An 18,116-nucleotide genomic window follows, 5' to 3' on the forward strand; every position below is an offset into this window, starting at 1 on the left:
GGTATCAAGAGTAACTGCCTGAAATCTAAAGTAACTAATGAAGTATTCCAAGTTAAACAAACCATCAGATGTACAGACAAGTTTGTGGTTTATCTAATTGAATGCGGTTGTGGTCTGCAATATGTCGGACAGACCACCAGAAAATTGAAGGATAGAATCCGAGAACACTTACTACAGATAAAATGGGGTAAAATAGACTTGCCTCTCTACAAACATTTTAAAGAAATACATGGGGGAAACAACAAAAGTTTCAGATTTATGGGGATTTGTAAACTAAATAAGGATTGGAGGGGTGGGAATATGGAAAGTAAAATGTTGAAGATAGAATCGAAGTGGATATTCAACTTAGACTGCATCTACCCAAAGGGACATAATGCTAGTTTTGAAATAGTGCATCTATTCCAATAGTACAAAAGGCATCCCTCCGCACCGGTATTCAAAAGTTATCCCCTTATACTGACATTCCCTTTATATTGACATTTTATATGAATCCGGTACCACACGTTTTTTAGTCAATAGTGCCACATATATCATCATGAAGCTATCGAATCCTGAGTCTTCTATAAAATATAAATTGGACCTAATGTTTTTATCATCAGAATATATATATATATATATATATATATATATATATATATATATATATATATTAAACTGTGTACAAAGGTTGATCTTAGTGTCAGATACCCCACAAGTATGATAATCCACATTCTAATGATATTGGTTATGATTCATCCAACTGTTTAGAATATCTGTTAAATTGTTCTCTTGATTTCCCATGAATAACCACGAGTGTGAATAATTGAGTGGTTGATATTGATTAAGTTAGAATCAAGGTTTACACATTTTTTATATTTTTTTTTACATTCATCCCACTTCTATCAAATATTTTATTATGATCCCAGATACCTACATGTATTCCCATTATGGCAATTCAATTGAGCATAGTATTTTCTAAGCCCTTCACTATACCATGAATCGATGTAATTAATATTTTGTCCGAAACCTGTGTATCCTGGTATCCATGAGCCTAAAATCTAGCTCAAATTTAAGTATAGAAACAATCTTCATATCCCCCTTTTTTTCCTCTATAGAATATAATATTCAGCCGGTTAACTAATAGTATAATTTTTTGCCAATAACCAAAATGGTAGCGCGTCCGCCGGAAATACAATAAACCGGAAGTCGGCCGGAGCTACCGGAAATGACGCAACCGGAAGTATCCGGCAAACGGATATCCGGTTTAGCGGGGAAATGACGCGGTAAGCGTTTGGCGGCAATTTTTTACCGCCGGAATTCGAAATTTGGCGCAATTTGACTTAGGAACTCCCCAAACATGGGGTATATAAGTTTAGTTATATCATAGCTTCATTATATCTTGAGAAAGGCCCCGCTGCAGGGCCGAAACGCGTAGAGATTTGTGAGGCTTCATCAGTACCAGGACATTTGGCTTTTGGGGTAAGTTTGATTACCATTAGACTTTATCCTATAGGCCCATTATGTGAGGATTTTTTCTGTTTTTGTTTTCAGGTCCATGTTGTAAAGACTAGGATTCTGGATCAGGACAGCCTCTAAGGATATTGTTTATTCTCTCCCAACAGTTTTCCACAGTTTGGATCATTCCCAATTGGACATTTGATAGAATCTGTATTTTAATTTTTTAATATTTTTGTATTTTGTGATAATTTATTGATATATCTGTGATTATTATCAAGTTTTTGCCAACATTGCAATCCGTTTAGCCTCATATTGGTAACGAGAATATTGTTACTATATTGTTTTTAATTAGTTTTTTGGGCCTATATCATTGTATATTCTGTGAGACTCTTTTCCTAACAGGAGTCTGTATTAGGGTTGTTTGTAGAATTCACTATCACTATTGCGACATAATTATTACCTTTTTAAGCACATACGCATATTTTTAATTCACTATTTTTAATTCACTTTTTTGACAAACCGGTTTTGTCTCATTTTTTCATTTTTTGATTATTTGAATTTCTTGGGATTTTTCTACCACCTTTTTGTTTGGTACAACATTTTTTGATCACATTTTTCCACATTAGCTTTTTAAACCACAGATTTCCACTACCTTGTCACAATTATATGTACTATATGTTGTGTACCTAAGCTTAGTTAACTTACTATTGTGATAAAGCACAGTATTTGTTTTAAAAAAATTTATTGCGATAAAGCACAGTACCTGTTTTAATTTTTACATTTGTTGCAATCAGAAGAGAAACTGATCCAATTAAGCTTAGATCCTCTAACAAGGGTCCAAATAACTTGTTCAAATTAATGGTCGTACTTATTTTAATATTTCTGTTTTTTTATTGAGATGGTGTAATAAATTATTAAATGTATTTTTAATCATAGTGTGATTCCTGGTTATACCTAAGCCCTAGGCGCTCCTATTTATCCTTCACTGCTCTGTCAGATAAATCTTCATTTCTACTGAATCTATCAGAGTTCCTAGGAAGGAAACTCTTGTGAGAGGTGAGAGAGAACTCTTTCCTTCGTTCACCTTCCACCCGTGCCAGAACAGAATGCCAGAACAATGTCCGTATGGGACCTGGCGATTTGAAAAGTTGATGCCTGTATCAGGATGTCGTCTAGGTAAGGGGCTACTGCTATACCCTGCGGTCTTAGAACCGCCAGAAGAGACCCTAGAACCTTCATAAAGATTCTTGGTGCCGTGGCTAACCCAAAGGGAAGAGCCACAAACTGGTAATGCCTGTCTAGGAAGGCGAACCTGAGAAACTGATGATGATCCCTGTGTATCGGAATATGTAGATAAGCATCCTTTAGATCCACGGTAGTCATATATTGACCCTCCTGGATCATAGGTAGGATGGTTTGAATAGTCTCCATCTTGAAGGATGGGACCCTGAGAAATTTGTTTAGGATCTTGAGATCTAAGATTGGTCTGAAAGTTCCCTCTTTCTTGGGAACTATAAACAGATTTGAATAGAAGCCCTGCCCCTGTTCCTCCTTTGGAACTGGGTGGATCACTCCCATAACTAGTAGGTCTTGAACGCAATGTAAGAATGCCTCTCTCTTTATCTGGTTTGCAGATAATTGAGAGAGATGAAATCTCCCCTTTGGAGATGAAGCTTTGAAATCCAGAAGATATCCCTGGGAAACCATCTCCAGAGCCCAGGGATCCTGGACGTCTCTTGGCCAAGCCTGGGTGAAGAGAGAAAGTCTGTCCCTCACTAGATTCGGTCCCGGATCGGGGGCTACTCCTTCATGCTGTCTTAGAGGCAGCAGCAGGCTTTTTGGTCTGTTTCCCCTTGTTCGAAGCCTGGTTAGGTCTCCAGACTAGCTTGGACTGGGCAAAATGTCCCTCTTGTTTTGTAGAAGAGGAAGATGAAGCTGAGCCACTCTTGAAGTTTCGAAAGGAACGAAAATTAGTCTGTTTGGTCCTTAACTTGTTGGACCTATCCTGGGGAAGGGCGTGGCCTTTTCCTCCAGTAATATCAGAAATGATCTCCTTCAGTCCAGGCCCAAATAGAGTCTGCCCTTTGAAGGGGATATTGAGAAGTTTAGACTTTGAAGTGACATCAGCTGACCAGGATTTAAGCCATAGCGCCCTACGTGCCTGAATGGCAAAACCTGAATTTTTAGCCGTTAGCTAAGTTAAATGAAAAACGGCGTCAGAAATAAATGAATTGGCTAACTTAAGAGCTTTAAGCCTGTCAAGGATATCATCCAACGGGGACTCTACCGGTAAAGCCTCCTCCAGAGACTCGAACCAGAAAGCCGCTGCAGCAGTGACTGGGGCAATGCATGCAAGAGGCTGGAGAATAAAACCTTGTTGTATAAAGATTTTCTTAAGGAAACCCTCTAATTTCTTATCCATAGGATCTAGGAAAGCACAACTGTCCACGACAGGAATAGTTGTACGCTTAGCTAGGGTAGAGACTGCTCCCTCCACCTTAGGGACCGTCTGCCACAAGTCCCGTGTAGCGGCATCTATAGGAAACATTTTCTAAAAAGGAGGGGGAGAGAACTGCACACCTGGTCTATCCCATTCCTTAGTAATAATTTCTGAAAACCTCTTAGGGATTGGAAAAACATCAGTGTAAACAGGCACTGCAAAGTATTTGTCCATTTTACACAATTTCTCTGGGACTACAATGGTGTCACAGTCAACCAGAGTCGCTAAAACCTCCCTGAACATGCGGAGGTGTTCAAGCTTAAATTTAAATGCTGTCATTTCAGAGTCAGACTGAAGTAACGCCTTCCCTGAATCAGAGAAGTCACCCACAGATAGAAGCTCTCCTGCTTCAACTTCTGCACATTGTGAGGGTATATCAGACATAGCTACTAAAGCGTCAGAGAGCTCTGTATTTGTTCTAGCCCCAGAGCTGTCTCGCTTTCCTTGTAACCCTGGCAGTTTGGACAATACCTCAGTGAGGGTATGATTCCTAACTGCCGCCATGTCTTGTAAAGTAAACGCATTGGACGTGCTAGATGTACTTGGCGTCCCTTGAGCGGGAGTTATAGGTTCTGACACGTGGGGAGAGCTAGATGGCATAACCTCCCTTTTGTCAGTCTCAGAAACCTCAGGTGATAAATCTTTAAAAGCCATAATATGGTCTTTATAACTTATAGAAAGGGCAGTGCATTTGGTACACATTCTAAGAGGGGGTTCCACAATGGGTTCTAAACATAATGAACAAGGAGTTTCTTCTATGTCAGACATGTTTAACAGAGACCAGCAAGCTTGGAAAACACTTTAATAAATGTGAAAAAAGCAATAATAAAAAACGGTACTGTGCCTTTAAGAGAAAAAAAACTACCACATAAACTGCAAAACAGTGAAAAAAAGTAGTAAACTCTACAAAATTTTTACTGTGTGTATAAGGGACTAAAGCAGCATTGCACCCACTTGCAAATGGATGATTAACCCTTCAGGCCCAAAAACGAATTAGAAAAACTTAAAACCTGTTAACAAACAGTCAAACACACTGCCACAGCCCTGCTGTGGCTCCTACCTGCCCTTAAAAACGATTTTTGCAGGAACAAAACCCTCTATAGAGGTCCTATAAGCCAGAGGACTCCTTCAGGGAAGCTGGATGTCTCAGACTGAAAACAAAAAAATAGGCCCCTCCCACCATGCACTCAAAGTCAGAGGGCCTTAAAAAAGTACTCCTAGGAGTAATCTAATAAGCCATGTGGAAATTAGGCCCCAAATAAAGATTTATCACCCTCAGGGAAAAAAACGTGAAAAATACTGAACATACCTCAAAGCAGGCAATCTGCAGACCGTCCCCACAACTGAAGTTTTCTTTCCATACTCTTCAGTTATGTGTGAGAACAGCAATGGACCTTAGTTACAAACCGCTAAGATCATCAAACCTCCAGGCAGAAGTCTTCTTCCAATTTCTGCCTGAGAGTAAAAACAGTACAACGCCGGAACCGTTTAAAAATAACAAACTTTTGATTGAAGACTAAGTCACCACATCTCTCTTGATACTTCCTTTCTTGTCGAGAGCTGCAAGAGAATGACTGGGGGTGGCAGTTAGGGGAGGAGCTATATAGACAGCTCTGCTGTGGGTGTCCTCTTGCAGCTTCCTGTTGGGAAGGAGAATATCCCACAAGTAATGGATGAACCCGTGTACTGGATACACCTTTACAAGAGAAATATATATATATATATATATATATATATATATATATATATATATATATATATATATATATATATATATATATATATATATATATATATATATATATATATATATATATATATATATATATATATATACACACACACACACTGCACCATCTACTTGAATCTTGTGTTTTACTTTCATGTCGCTTTAAAAGTGACAGTGTACTGTATAATTTTCTCCCCTTTAAGGAGTTCAGGATTATCCATTTTACTTTTATTTAGTAATGTGAAACAGCTTATTTTTCTGTTTTGACACCGCCACACATACTAAAAATGTAAATACTGTACTAATAGCTATAGAAAAGCTATGTAAACAAAAAAACTTTAGAAGAAATCAGTCTCCCATTAGGGGGTAGAAGATAGCCCACCCATTTGTAACAGGTTTTCCAGAATCAGCTTTAAAGGGCCATGTTACCCAAATGTTGAAACACTTGAAAGTGATGCAGCATAGCTGTAAAAAGCTGACTAGAAATATCACCTGAACATCTCTATGTAAAAAAGAAAGATATTTTACCTCAAAAATTCCTCAGTAACCACATCCCAATGTAAAGGACATCTAAGCAGCAAATCAGTATGTCTGTCCCAGGACAGGCAAAGGAGTGAGCTTTGTGCACTCATCTTATTTCCCTATTCAGTTTAAGGAAGTTTACTATGAAATCTCATGAGATCACAGTAAGAGTTCATGACCTCAGCACGGTTGATGCTGATTGGCTGCTGTTAATTTCTTTTCTTTTTTTTACCTGCAGCTGAAGTATAACTTTTTACACAGCACTTACTCTGCTGAGCTGAGGAAATTGTGAGGTAAAATATCTTCCTTTTTTACATAGAGATGCTCAGGTGATATTTTCCTGTCAGCTTTTTACAGTTATACTGCATCAGTTTCAAGTGATATATATATTCAGCCACCAATCAACAGCTAGAACCTAGGTAGAGTAGAGTAGTAGAACCGACGAGTGCTGAAGCACATAAATAATGACTATGATCTGTTGCAAACTGCCTCTGGAAGTAACATCAGCACAAGAACTGTACCTAAAAGGGTTCTAAACTTACAAGAACATTTTCTAAATCTTTACAAACAAATAGGAATTTGTTAACACCTAAAAATGGAAGCCAGTGTAAAACATGTAAATATATTAACATTACAGACACATTTAAATCTAGGGTCACTGACCATACATATAAAATCTATCATCTAAAATTGCAATACAGCTTATATGATCACTTGTGATATGTGCTTGAAACAATATGTAGGTAGGTCTACACGTATGGCAAAAGACAGAATAAGGGAGCATTTGTCCTCTATGGAACAAGACACTCTGAAAACTCCCATTGCTAAGCATTTTGCACATCATCATGACCCATTCACATACTTCTCAGTGACATTTATTGATCCTGTCCTACAGAATTTAAAAAAGGTGGAGATAGAATGAATTTACCAAAAAAAAAAAAAAAAAAGGGGGGGGCATATTGCATATTTACCCTTGGGACTAAGAAACCTTATGCTCTAAATCCTATGTGGGATGTAGCTTTATATATAAAAGTACAACCACTTTTTATTTTTTCAATTATATCTTGTAAGTTAGGATGTCTAATCCAGTACGAAGGGAATCTGTCTACCAAATAATAGACATACTAAGTAAATATACTCCGTAAGTAGCACAGTTGCCCTTTTAGTGGATTGTAACAGTATTTACATATAATGATCTATGCAAAAAAACATCTTCATTTAATAAACATATGGGAACTCCATGTTAAAGGAACACTAAACACAAATTGTAAACTATATTATAAACCTTTGTATATAAGAATAATTTAGCAATAAAAACTGCAGCTTTATTTTGTCACATGAGTATATTGTTTTATGTTTATTCTTTTCACCGATTCCCCTGTCCCCCGGAACAAAAAAAAAACCCTGCTAACCAATCACAAACTAATATTCAGATATAGCACAAACTCTGTTTGCACGTGTGCAGACTGGGGTAGCCTGGCCTCTTGTATTCTCTTAAGATGGTTTAGCCCTGAGTCAGCTTGGTTATTATTGCAAATAATGATTTGCCTATCATGAATGTTAATGAAAAACTGATAATCAACCTTTTAAAAGTATGTGACACCATAGAAGCTTAGGGAGGGAGGTTAAAGTAAACAAAAGCTTGCATGAATTGCCTAAAAGTATTAACCCAAGCATCCCTGGGAGACAGTGAAAAAACATAATTTATGCTTACCTGATAAATTCCTTTCTTCTGTAGTGTGATCAGTCCACGGGTCATCATTACTTCTGGGATATTACTCCTCCCCAACAGGAAGTGCAAGAGGATTCACCCAGCAGAGCTGCATATAGCTCCTCCCCTCTACGTCACTCCCAGTCATTCGACCAAGGACCAACGAGAAAGGAAAAGCCAAGGGTGAAGTGGTGACTGGAGTATAAATTAAAAAATATTTACCTGCCTTAAAAACAGGGCGGGCCGTGGACTGATCACACTACAGAAGAAAGGAATTTATCAGGTAAGCATAAATTATGTTTTCTTCTGTTAAGTGTGATCAGTCCACGGGTCATCATTACTTCTGGGATACCAATACCAAAGCAAAAGTACACGGATGACGGGAGGGATAGGCAGGCTCTTTATACAGAAGGAACCACTGCCTGAAGAACCTTTCTCCCAAAAATAGCCTCCGATGAAGCAAAAGTGTCAAATTTGTAAAATTTGAAAAAAGTATGAAGCGAAGACCAAGTTGCAGCCTTGCAAATCTGTTCAACAGAGGCCTCATTCTTGAAGGCCCAAGTGGAAGCCACAGCTCTAGTAGAATGAGCTGTAATTCTTTCAGGAGGCTGCTGTCCAGCAGTCTCATAAGCTAAACGAATTATGCTACGAAGCCAAAAAGAAAGAGAGGTAGCGGAAGCTTTTTGACCTCTCCTCTGCCCAGAGTAAATGACAGAGAAGACGTTTGTCGAAATTCCTTAGTTGCCTGTAAGTAAAATTTTAGAGCACGGACTACATCCAGGTTGTGCAGTAGACGTTCCTTCTTTGAAGAAGGATTTGGGCATAAAGAAGGAACAACAATCTCTTGATTGATATTCCTGTTAGTAACTACCTTAGGTAAGAACCCAGGTTTAGTACGCAGGACTACCTTATACGAATGAAAAATCAAATAAGGAGAATCACAATGTAAGGCTGATAATTCAGAGACTCTTCGAGCCGAGGAAATAGCCATTAAAAATAGAACTTTCCAAGATAACAACTTTATATCAATGGAATGAAGGGGTTCAAACGGAACGCCCTGTAAAACATTAAGAACAAGGTTTAAACTCCATGGTGGAGCAACAGTTTTAAACACAGGCTTAATCCTGGCCAAAGCCTGACAAAAAGCCTGGACGTCAGGAACTTCTGACAGACGTTTGTGTAACAGAATGGACAGAGCTGAGATCTGTCCCTTTAATGAACTAGCAGATAAACCCTTTTCTAAACCTTCTTGTAGAAAAGACAATATCCTAGGGATCCTAACCTTACTCCAAGAGTAACCTTTGGATTCACACCAATATAGGTATTTACGCCATATCTTATGGTAAATCTTTCTGGTAACAGGTTTCCTAGCCTGTATTAAGGTATCAATAACTGACTCAGAAAACCCACGTCTTGATAAAATCAAGCGTTCAATTTCCAAGCAGTCAGCTTCAGAGAAGTTAGATTTTGATGTTTGAAGGGACCCTGTATCAGAAGGTCCTGTTTCAGAGGTAGAGACCAAGGTGGACAGGATGACATGTCCACCAGGTCTGCATACCAAGTCCTGCGTGGCCACGCAGGTGCTATTAGAATCACTGATGCTCTCTCCTGTTTGATTCTGGCAATCAATCGAGGAAGCATCGGGAAGGGTGGAAACACGTAAGCCATCCTGAAGTCCCAAGGTGCTGTCAGGGCATCTATCAGGACTGCTCCTGGATCCCTGGATCTGGACCCGTAACGAGGAAGCTTGGCATTCTGTCGAGACGCCATGAGATCTATCTCTGGTTTGCCCCAACGTCGAAGTATTTGGGCAAAGACCTCCGGATGGAGTTCCCACTCCCCCGGATGAAAAGTCTGACGACTTAAGAAATCCGCCTCCCAGTTCTCCACTCCCGGGATGTGGATTGCTGACAGGTGGCAAGAGTGAGACTCTGCCCAGCGAATTATCTTTGATACTTCCATCATAGCTAGGGAGCTTCTTGTCCCTCCCTGATGGTTGATGTAAGCTACAGTCGTGATGTTGTCCGACTGAAACCTGATGAACCCCCGAGTTGTCAACTGGGGCCAAGCCAGGAGGGCATTGAGAACTGCTCTCAATTCCAGAATGTTTATTGGCAGGAGACTCTCCTCCTGACTCCATTGTCCCTGAGCCTTCAGAGAATTCCAGACGGCACCCCAACCTAGAAGGCTGGCGTCTGTTGTTACAATTGTCCAGTCTGGTCTGCTGAATGGCATCCCCCTGGACAGATGTGGCCGAGAAAGCCACCATAGAAGAGAATTTCTGGTCTCTTGATCAAGATTCAGAGAAGGGGATAAGTCTGAGTAATCCCCATTCCACTGACTTAGCATGCACAGTTGCAGTGGTCTGAGGTGTAAGCGTGCAAAGGGTACTATGTCCATTGCCGCTACCATTAAGCCGATTACCTCCATGCATTGAGCCACTGACGGGTGTTGAATGGAATGAAGGGTGCGGCAAGCACTTTGAAGTCTTGTTAGCCTGTCCTCTGTCAGGTAAATCTTCATTTCTACAGAATCTATAAGAGTCCCCAGGAAGGGAACTCTTGTGAGTGGAACGAGTGAACTTTTCTTTTACCTTCCATCCATGTGACCTTAGAAATGCCAGCACTAACTCTGTATGAGACTTGGCTCAGAATGTCGTCTAGGTATGGAGCTACCGAGATTCCCCGCGGTCTTAGTACCGCCAGAAGAGCACCCAGAACCTTTGTGAAGATTCTTGGAGCTGTAGCCAATCCGAATGGAAGAGCCACAAACTGGTAATGCCTGTCTAGGAAGGCAAACATTAGGTACCGATAATGATCTTTGTGAATCGGTATGTGAAGGTAAGCATCTTTTAAATCTACAGTGGTCATGTACTGACCCTCTTGGATCATAGGTAAAATTGTCCGAATAGTCTCCATCTTGAACGATGGAACTCTTAGGAATTTGTTTAGGATCTTTAAGTCCAGGATTGGTCTGAAAGTTCCCTCTTTTTTGGGAACCACAAACAGATTTGAGTAAAACCCCTGTCCCTGTTCCGATCGTGGAACTGGATGGATTACTCCCATTAACAAGAGCTCTTGTACGCAGCGTAGAAACGCCTCTTTCTTTGTCTGGATTGTTGACAATCTTGACAGATGAAATCTCTCTCTTGGAGGAGAGTATTTGAAGTCCAGAAGGTATCCCTGAGATATTATCTCTAGCGCCCAGGGATCCTGAACATCTCTTGCCCAAGCCTGGGCGAAGAGAGAAAGTCTGCCCCCCACTAGATCCGATCCCGGATCGGGGGCCCTCAATTCATGCTGTTTTAGGGGCAGCAGCAGGTTTCCTAGTCTGCTTGCCCTTGTTCCAGGACTGGTTAGGTTTCCAGCCTTGTCTGTAGCGAGCAACAGCTCCTTCCTGTTTTGGTGCAGAGGAAGTTGATGCTGCTCCTGCTTTGAAATTACGAAAGGAACGAAAATTAGACTGTCTAGTCTTGGCTTTGGCTTTGTCCTGAGGCAGGGCATGGCCTTTACCTCCTGTAATGTCAGCGATAATCTTTCAACCCGGGCCCGAATAAGGTCTGCCCTTTGAAAGGTATATTAAGCAATTTAGACTTAGAAGTAACATCAGCTGACCAGGATTTTAGCCACAGCGCCCTGCGTGCCTGAATGGCGAATCCTGAATTCTTCGCCGTAAGTTTAGTAAGATGTACTACGGCCTCCGAAATGAATGAATTAGCTAGTTGAAGGACTCTAAGCCTGTCCGTAATGTCGTCCAGAGTAGCTGAACCAATGTTCTCTTCCAGAGACTCAATCCAGAATGCCGCTGCAGCCGTGATCGGCGCAATGCATGCAAGGGGTTGCAATATAAAACCTTGTTGAACAAACATTTTCTTAAGGTAACCCTCTAATTTTTTATCCATTGGATCTGAAAAAGCACAGCTATCCTCCACCGGGATAGTGGTACGCTTAGCTAAGGTAGAAACTGCTCCCTCCACCTTAGGGACCGTTTGCCATAAGTCCCTTGTGGTGGCGTCTATTGGAAACATTTTTCTAAATATCGGAGGGGGTGAGAACGGCACACCGGGTCTATCCCACTCCTTAGTAACAATTTCAGTAAGTCTCTTAGGTATAGGAAAAACCTCAGTACCGCAAAATATTTATCCAACCTACACATTTTCTCTGGTATTGCAACTGTGTTACAATCATTCAGAGCCGCTAACACCTCCCCTAGTAATACACGGAGGTTTTCCAGTTTAAATTTAAAATTTGAAATATCCGAATCCAGTCTGTTTGGATCAGAACCGTCACCCACAGAATGAAGTTCTCCGTCCTCATGTTCTGCCACCTGTGACGCAGTGTCTGACATGGCCCTAATATTATCAGCGCACTCTGTTCTCACCCCAGAGTGATCACGCTTACCTCTTAGTTCTGGTAATTTAGCCAAAACCTCAGTCATAACAGTAGCCATATCCTGTAATGTGATTTGTAATGGCCGCCCAGATGTACTCGGCGCTACAATATCACGCACCTCCCTCTGAGCGGGAGATGTAGGTACTGACACGTGAGGCGAGTTAGTCGGCATAACTCTCCCCTCGTTGTTTGGTGAAATTTGTTCAATTTGTACAGATTGACTTTTATTTAAAGTAGCATCAATACAGTTAGTACATAAATTTCTATTGGGCTCCACTTTGGCATTGCAACAAATGACACAGGTATCATCCTCTGAATCAGACATGTTTAACACACTAGCAAATAAACTTGTAACTTGGAAATACAATTCAATTAGAATAATATTAAAACGTACTGTGCCTTTAAGAAGCACAGAAGATCTATGACAGTTGAAAATTAATAAATTGAAACAGTTATAGCCTCAATCCTTGTAAATAACACAACTTTAGCAAAGGTTTAATCCCATTAGCAAAGATAACAAATTCTGAAAGCAGGAAACAAATTACAGAATAAACGTTTTTTATCTCAGTCAAACTATAATTCTCACAGCTCTGCTGAGAGAAATTACCTCCCTCAAAATAAGTTTTGAAGACCCCTGAGCTCTGTAGAGATGAACCGGATCATGCAGGGAATACAATGAGTTGCTGACTGAAATATTTGATGCGTAGTAAAAGCGCCAAAAAACGTCCCCTCCCCCTCACACACAGCAGTGAGGGAGAACAGAAACTGTCAGAAAACAGATTAAGCAACTGCCAAGTGGAAAAATAGTGCCCAAACATTTATTCACTCAGTACCTCAGTAAATGAAAACGATTTTACATTCCAGCAAAAACGTTAAACATAATCTCTAGTTATTAAACAGCTTTATGTATTTCTTACAGTGTAATTCTAGTGAAGTACCATTCCCCAGAATACTGAAGTGTAAAGTATACATACATGACATTATATCGGTATGGCAGGATTTTCTCATCAATTCCATTGTCAGAAAATAAAAACTGCTACATACCTCTATGCAGATTCATCTGCCCGCTGTCCCCTGATCTGAAGTTTACCTCTCCTCAGATGGCCGAGAAACAGCAATATGATCTTAACTACTCCGGCTAAAATCATAACAAAAACTCTGGTAGATTCTTCTTCAAACTCTGCCAGAGAGATAATAACACACTCCGGTGCTATTTTAAAATAACAAACTTTTGATTGAAGATATAAAACTAAGTATAATCACCATAGTCCTCTCACACATCCTATCTAGTCGTTGGGTGCAAGAGAATGACTGGGAGTGACGTAGAGGGGAGGAGCTATATGCAGCTCTGCTGGGTGAATCCTCTTGCACTTCCTGTTGGGGAGGAGTAATATCCCAGAAGTAATGATGACCCGTGGACTGATCACACTTAACAGAAGAAACATTTTTTAGATGTATTTTACAGCAAAAGGCTGCAAAATAAAATAATGAATGTATATTGCAATAATGAAACATTTTATGCGTTGTTGAAATGTCAAGTTTAATGGTCCTTTAACTAAGAATATCTTTGCAAACCTGTAGTTATTTGAGATATATAAAAAAAAAAATCAGTTTACAACAAATTTTAATACATTTTATACAAACGTGTATAAATAATTACATATATGATGCACTTTTTTACTACAGGATTGCAACGATATTTAATTACATTGCCTGCTATGATTGTTTATTTCATGATTCAGATAGATCATGCAATTTTAAGCAACTTGATAATTGGAGTAAATTAGAAATTTGTTCTCTTGCTATCTTTATTTGAAAAGCAGGAATGTAAAGCTTAGGAGCCGGCCCATTTTTGGTTCAGCAACCTGGATAGTGCTTGCTTATTGGTGGCTACATTTAGTCAGATGCTGAACCAAAAATGGGCATTACAATGTTGCTTTTCAAATAAAGATAGCAAGAGAACAAAGAAAAAGTGATAACAGGATTAACCCCTTGAATGCTAATGACGGCACTGAGCCGTCGCAAATTGTCCCAGTCCGGTGCTGACGACAGCTCAGAGCCGTCGCTAGCACTCACCCACCTTGAGGGCAATCTGGGGGCTCCCACCCCGGCGATCTGGCCTGTATAGTGACAGGCACCGCCGGAGCTTCACGTTATGCGTGATGACGTCACCGCACAACTTTAATTACAATGTACCTGTAGACTGTGAGCCCTCCGGAGCAGGGCCCTCTTCCTCCTGTACTGTATTTGTTTAGTTTTGCATTTTATCAAAAATCTTTGTCATTGTATACCCCAATCATTGTACCCAGCGCTACGGAATTTGGTGGCGCTATACAAATAAATAATAATAATGGGAAATGGGGGCATGCTGCTTAGAAGCCTGTATCTCCGGCATCCAAGCAGCTACAGACCCTCAAGACCCACCATTGGAAAGGTAATCGCCTAACCTTTCCAATGGTATAAGTATTGGGGATCGGGGGGGGAATTAAAAATTCAATTTATTTAAATTTAAAAAAAACAACAAAACAAAAAAACTCAAATCCAGCTTAGCATCCAGATGGGAAATGGCTTAGCACTATTAGAAGTTGCTTACAATTGCATGCTCTGAATTGTGTTAAAATGTGGGTTTAGTGTCCCATAATGTGTGTTTTTTTTAATTGTAACTATTTATGATTTTTTTTTATTCTTTGTCTTTAAACTTAAACACTTAGCAACATAGTTTAACATTTCAGTATAGCACTTTGAAACACAAAGTTACGTTTTTTCCCTTTTACTATAAAAAGGTTGTGTCTTCACATTAACCACACCTCTCTGACAAAGTGTGATTTCTCACACAAAACATGCAAGAGACTTGTGTGTTGCACTGTGGAGTTAACATATGTACACAGCTGTTTTCCTTGCATAAATAAACTTCAAGAACAATTTGCTGCCATTCTTCCTACTACCTAGGTAGGTGTCTGGAGCACTGCATGACAGGAAATAGTGCTGCCATCTAATACTTTTGCAAATGGATAACATTCTTCCAAAGCTGCTGCCATATAGTGCTCTAGACACTTTCATGCTTCTGAGCTTTTTTCAACAAAGGATAGTAGAGAACGAAGAAAATTTGATATTAAAAGTAAGTCAGAAAGTTGTTTAAAATTACACTCTGAATGATGAAAGAAAAATTTGTGGCTTCATGTCCCTTTAATCACTTGTCTATGTGCGGTTGGCAGCCCAAGGTGTACTTGCAGTATAATGTCCATCACTAGCGTCAACACAAGCTACTCACTGTGATGTATGGGTTAGAAGAATCCAGGTTAATAACTGTTCAAGAAGTGTATGTTAAGATATACTGTACTACTCAAAATGCATGAAAAACTCATGAAATATGGCTACCTGCTATTTAGATTCAAAAGGAAACACTTCTGGGTACAAGATCTATAGCACTTCCTAAAGGTGCAGATTTTGCTGCAGGCAACCATACGACACCACAACTAAAGGTCTCCAGCTCTTTGGTGGAGAATTACATCAAATAATGTAAATACTAGCAGCAGAGGAAGCATGTTAAAGGGGTTATATTGAGCTCTCGTGTTTAATTGGAGAAACTGCACCTTCGGATGAAATTCGAGACCATCAAAAATCACTGTGAAACTAAATTATGTACCCCTGTTGGTCAAGATTCTCAGAGGCTACTTCAAAAATACCATGGAAAGAAAAACATTTGAAATGAAAATGATAATGCACTTCAACTCGCTAAATTCTGGACTAAATGTGTAATGTTCTTTCATATATACATTCCACAATCTTTATACATTAGGTACACAAGTAAGCCTATGTCCACACTTTTTTCCATTATTATTCCCTTTTCCTCTTCTTTTTTTGACTATTTTATCTTCCCGCTGTATACATAATTTCACATCTTTACACATATTGATTCCATGTTGAAATATAACTATATGCTCCATGTAAAACTATATTTTTCCCCTGTCTGTTCTCCTACACTGGACACTGTCTGCCTCTGTCACCTAAGCCCCCTCATGATTTTTAAGACACCCCCTCCTCTCCCTGCACTTAGACCCCAGTAACACTTTTAGCCATCCTGTGTATCAAGACTTGAGAAAGGAAGGAATTCTTCTGAAAGATTGTCTACTTTAGATAGATAGATAGATAGATAGATAGATAGATAGATAGATAGATAGATAGATAGATAGATAGATAGATAGATAGATAGATAGATAGATAGATAGATAGATAGATAGATAGATAGATATACATGGAACATATTCTTCTATGCACAGAACATAGGAATGTGAAATATGTATAGCAAATACATAGTTAAAACCATTATTAACCATGAATATTGCATAAGTTTTTTTCATGTTTTCAGCTACTTCAAAGGGCTCCAATGTGCGCACACCCACCCCTTTAGATATGTACATATCTCAAATGTTAAATCCCTCTGCCTGCCTTTTTTTTCTTCTAACAACTGAGATCTCATATCTGAGCCCTTATAACTTATGGGCAATATTTTTTGTTAAATAATTTTTATTAGATAGTGTTATAATGAGTAACTATACTTCGTAATTTTTTTATTTATTTTTTCTGATGTGTAATTGTACAACTTTTTAGGATTGCAAAACAATTAACCAGGGCTCTGAAGTCACAGCAATGATTCTAGTGTAATTTGCCATTGTGCTCAAGCAATGGCGTTTACCTTCAACTTGTAATACGAGCAGTAAGCCCAACAAACGCAAACCCACATGATAAACCCCTTACCGCTCGCGCTCAAAATGTTTGCACTCCACTAGTAATCTGGCCCTTTATGTTTAAAACTTCTAGATTTAGATTTTATTTTGCCTTGAAATGCAGATAAACAATATTCACTTTAAAGGGATGATAAAATAGTCATACATGTTCAGATGCTTAAGGTTTTAACCAAATGGGGAAATGACACACCTAACACACATCTGCACTGCCCCACAAAAATGTACAGGTGGATTGGGCAATATACAGCTACAGTGTAGCCTACTGCTAAAACGCTAATAGATCTACTATGCATTTTGACTGCAGCCAATCCAAAAGTAATATACATGAGCATTCATTGGAATGCAATGAAAATCACTAAAGGACAACTGACTTTTGCAATTTGAGGCAGAGAGAAAGAAATGTAATTGAATATTTTCCCATTGATAACACACACACATATACACACACGCATACTGTACACACACTTACATATACACAGTTCAGTAGAAAGGCAACTTACAATATGTAGAAAATATTGCTTATTCCTCCAATAGCAATGTTTATTTGTCAAGGCATATGACTGCCGTCTTGCACATTTTTCTGTTCTATAAAGAAACAATATATGTATTGGATACAATCATTCCATGCATATTTTACGTTTTATTTAAATAAGGGGACACTCACAACCAAAGCCTATGTATAATGTAATTTATACGTTCAATATAAAATAAACAACCCATCAAAAAAATTATCAAAACTAAAACCAAAGTTGCAACAGTAATTCAATTTCAATTGAGGTCAATGATAAAGCTCACAAAGGTGCCAAAATCAGAAGGTTGTGTTGGAGACACAAACAAGGTCAGTCATCTAGTGTTTTATGCACGTGTATTACAGATCTGAAAATCTAAGCCATGAATAAATGGATGTTATGTCAATCTATTGATCCCGTGATATGCGCTTACAGAACTGGATATAACGGAGGGCTGAATGTATTGATTATTTGACTATAAATCCTCACGTGTGATACCAGGATTTGTCCGGTGAAGGCAGGGGTGGGGTGAGTGGAGTTAATAGCAGCCGTAAGGAAAGAACCTGTGG

General features: G+C 39.3%; 1 protein-coding gene across 6 annotated transcripts in view; it reads right to left on the reverse strand.

Moving 5' to 3' along the window:
• The window catches only part of RNF44 (ring finger protein 44), a 928,909-nt gene that overhangs the window by 579,199 nt on the left and 331,594 nt on the right, over window positions 1-18,116 (reverse strand). The window contains exon 2 of one of the 6 annotated variants that reach the window (XM_053717040.1): window positions 17,539-17,623. The exons of the other annotated variants lie outside the window; for them this stretch is intronic. The gene's annotated coding sequence lies outside the window, so the exon portion shown is untranslated. The remainder of the gene's footprint in view (window positions 1-17,538; window positions 17,624-18,116) is intronic. 6 annotated transcript variants of the gene reach the window in all.

This window comes from Bombina bombina, chromosome 6 (assembly GCF_027579735.1).
Source record: "Bombina bombina isolate aBomBom1 chromosome 6, aBomBom1.pri, whole genome shotgun sequence".
Classification (NCBI taxonomy): Eukaryota; Metazoa; Chordata; class Amphibia; order Anura; family Bombinatoridae; genus Bombina; species Bombina bombina.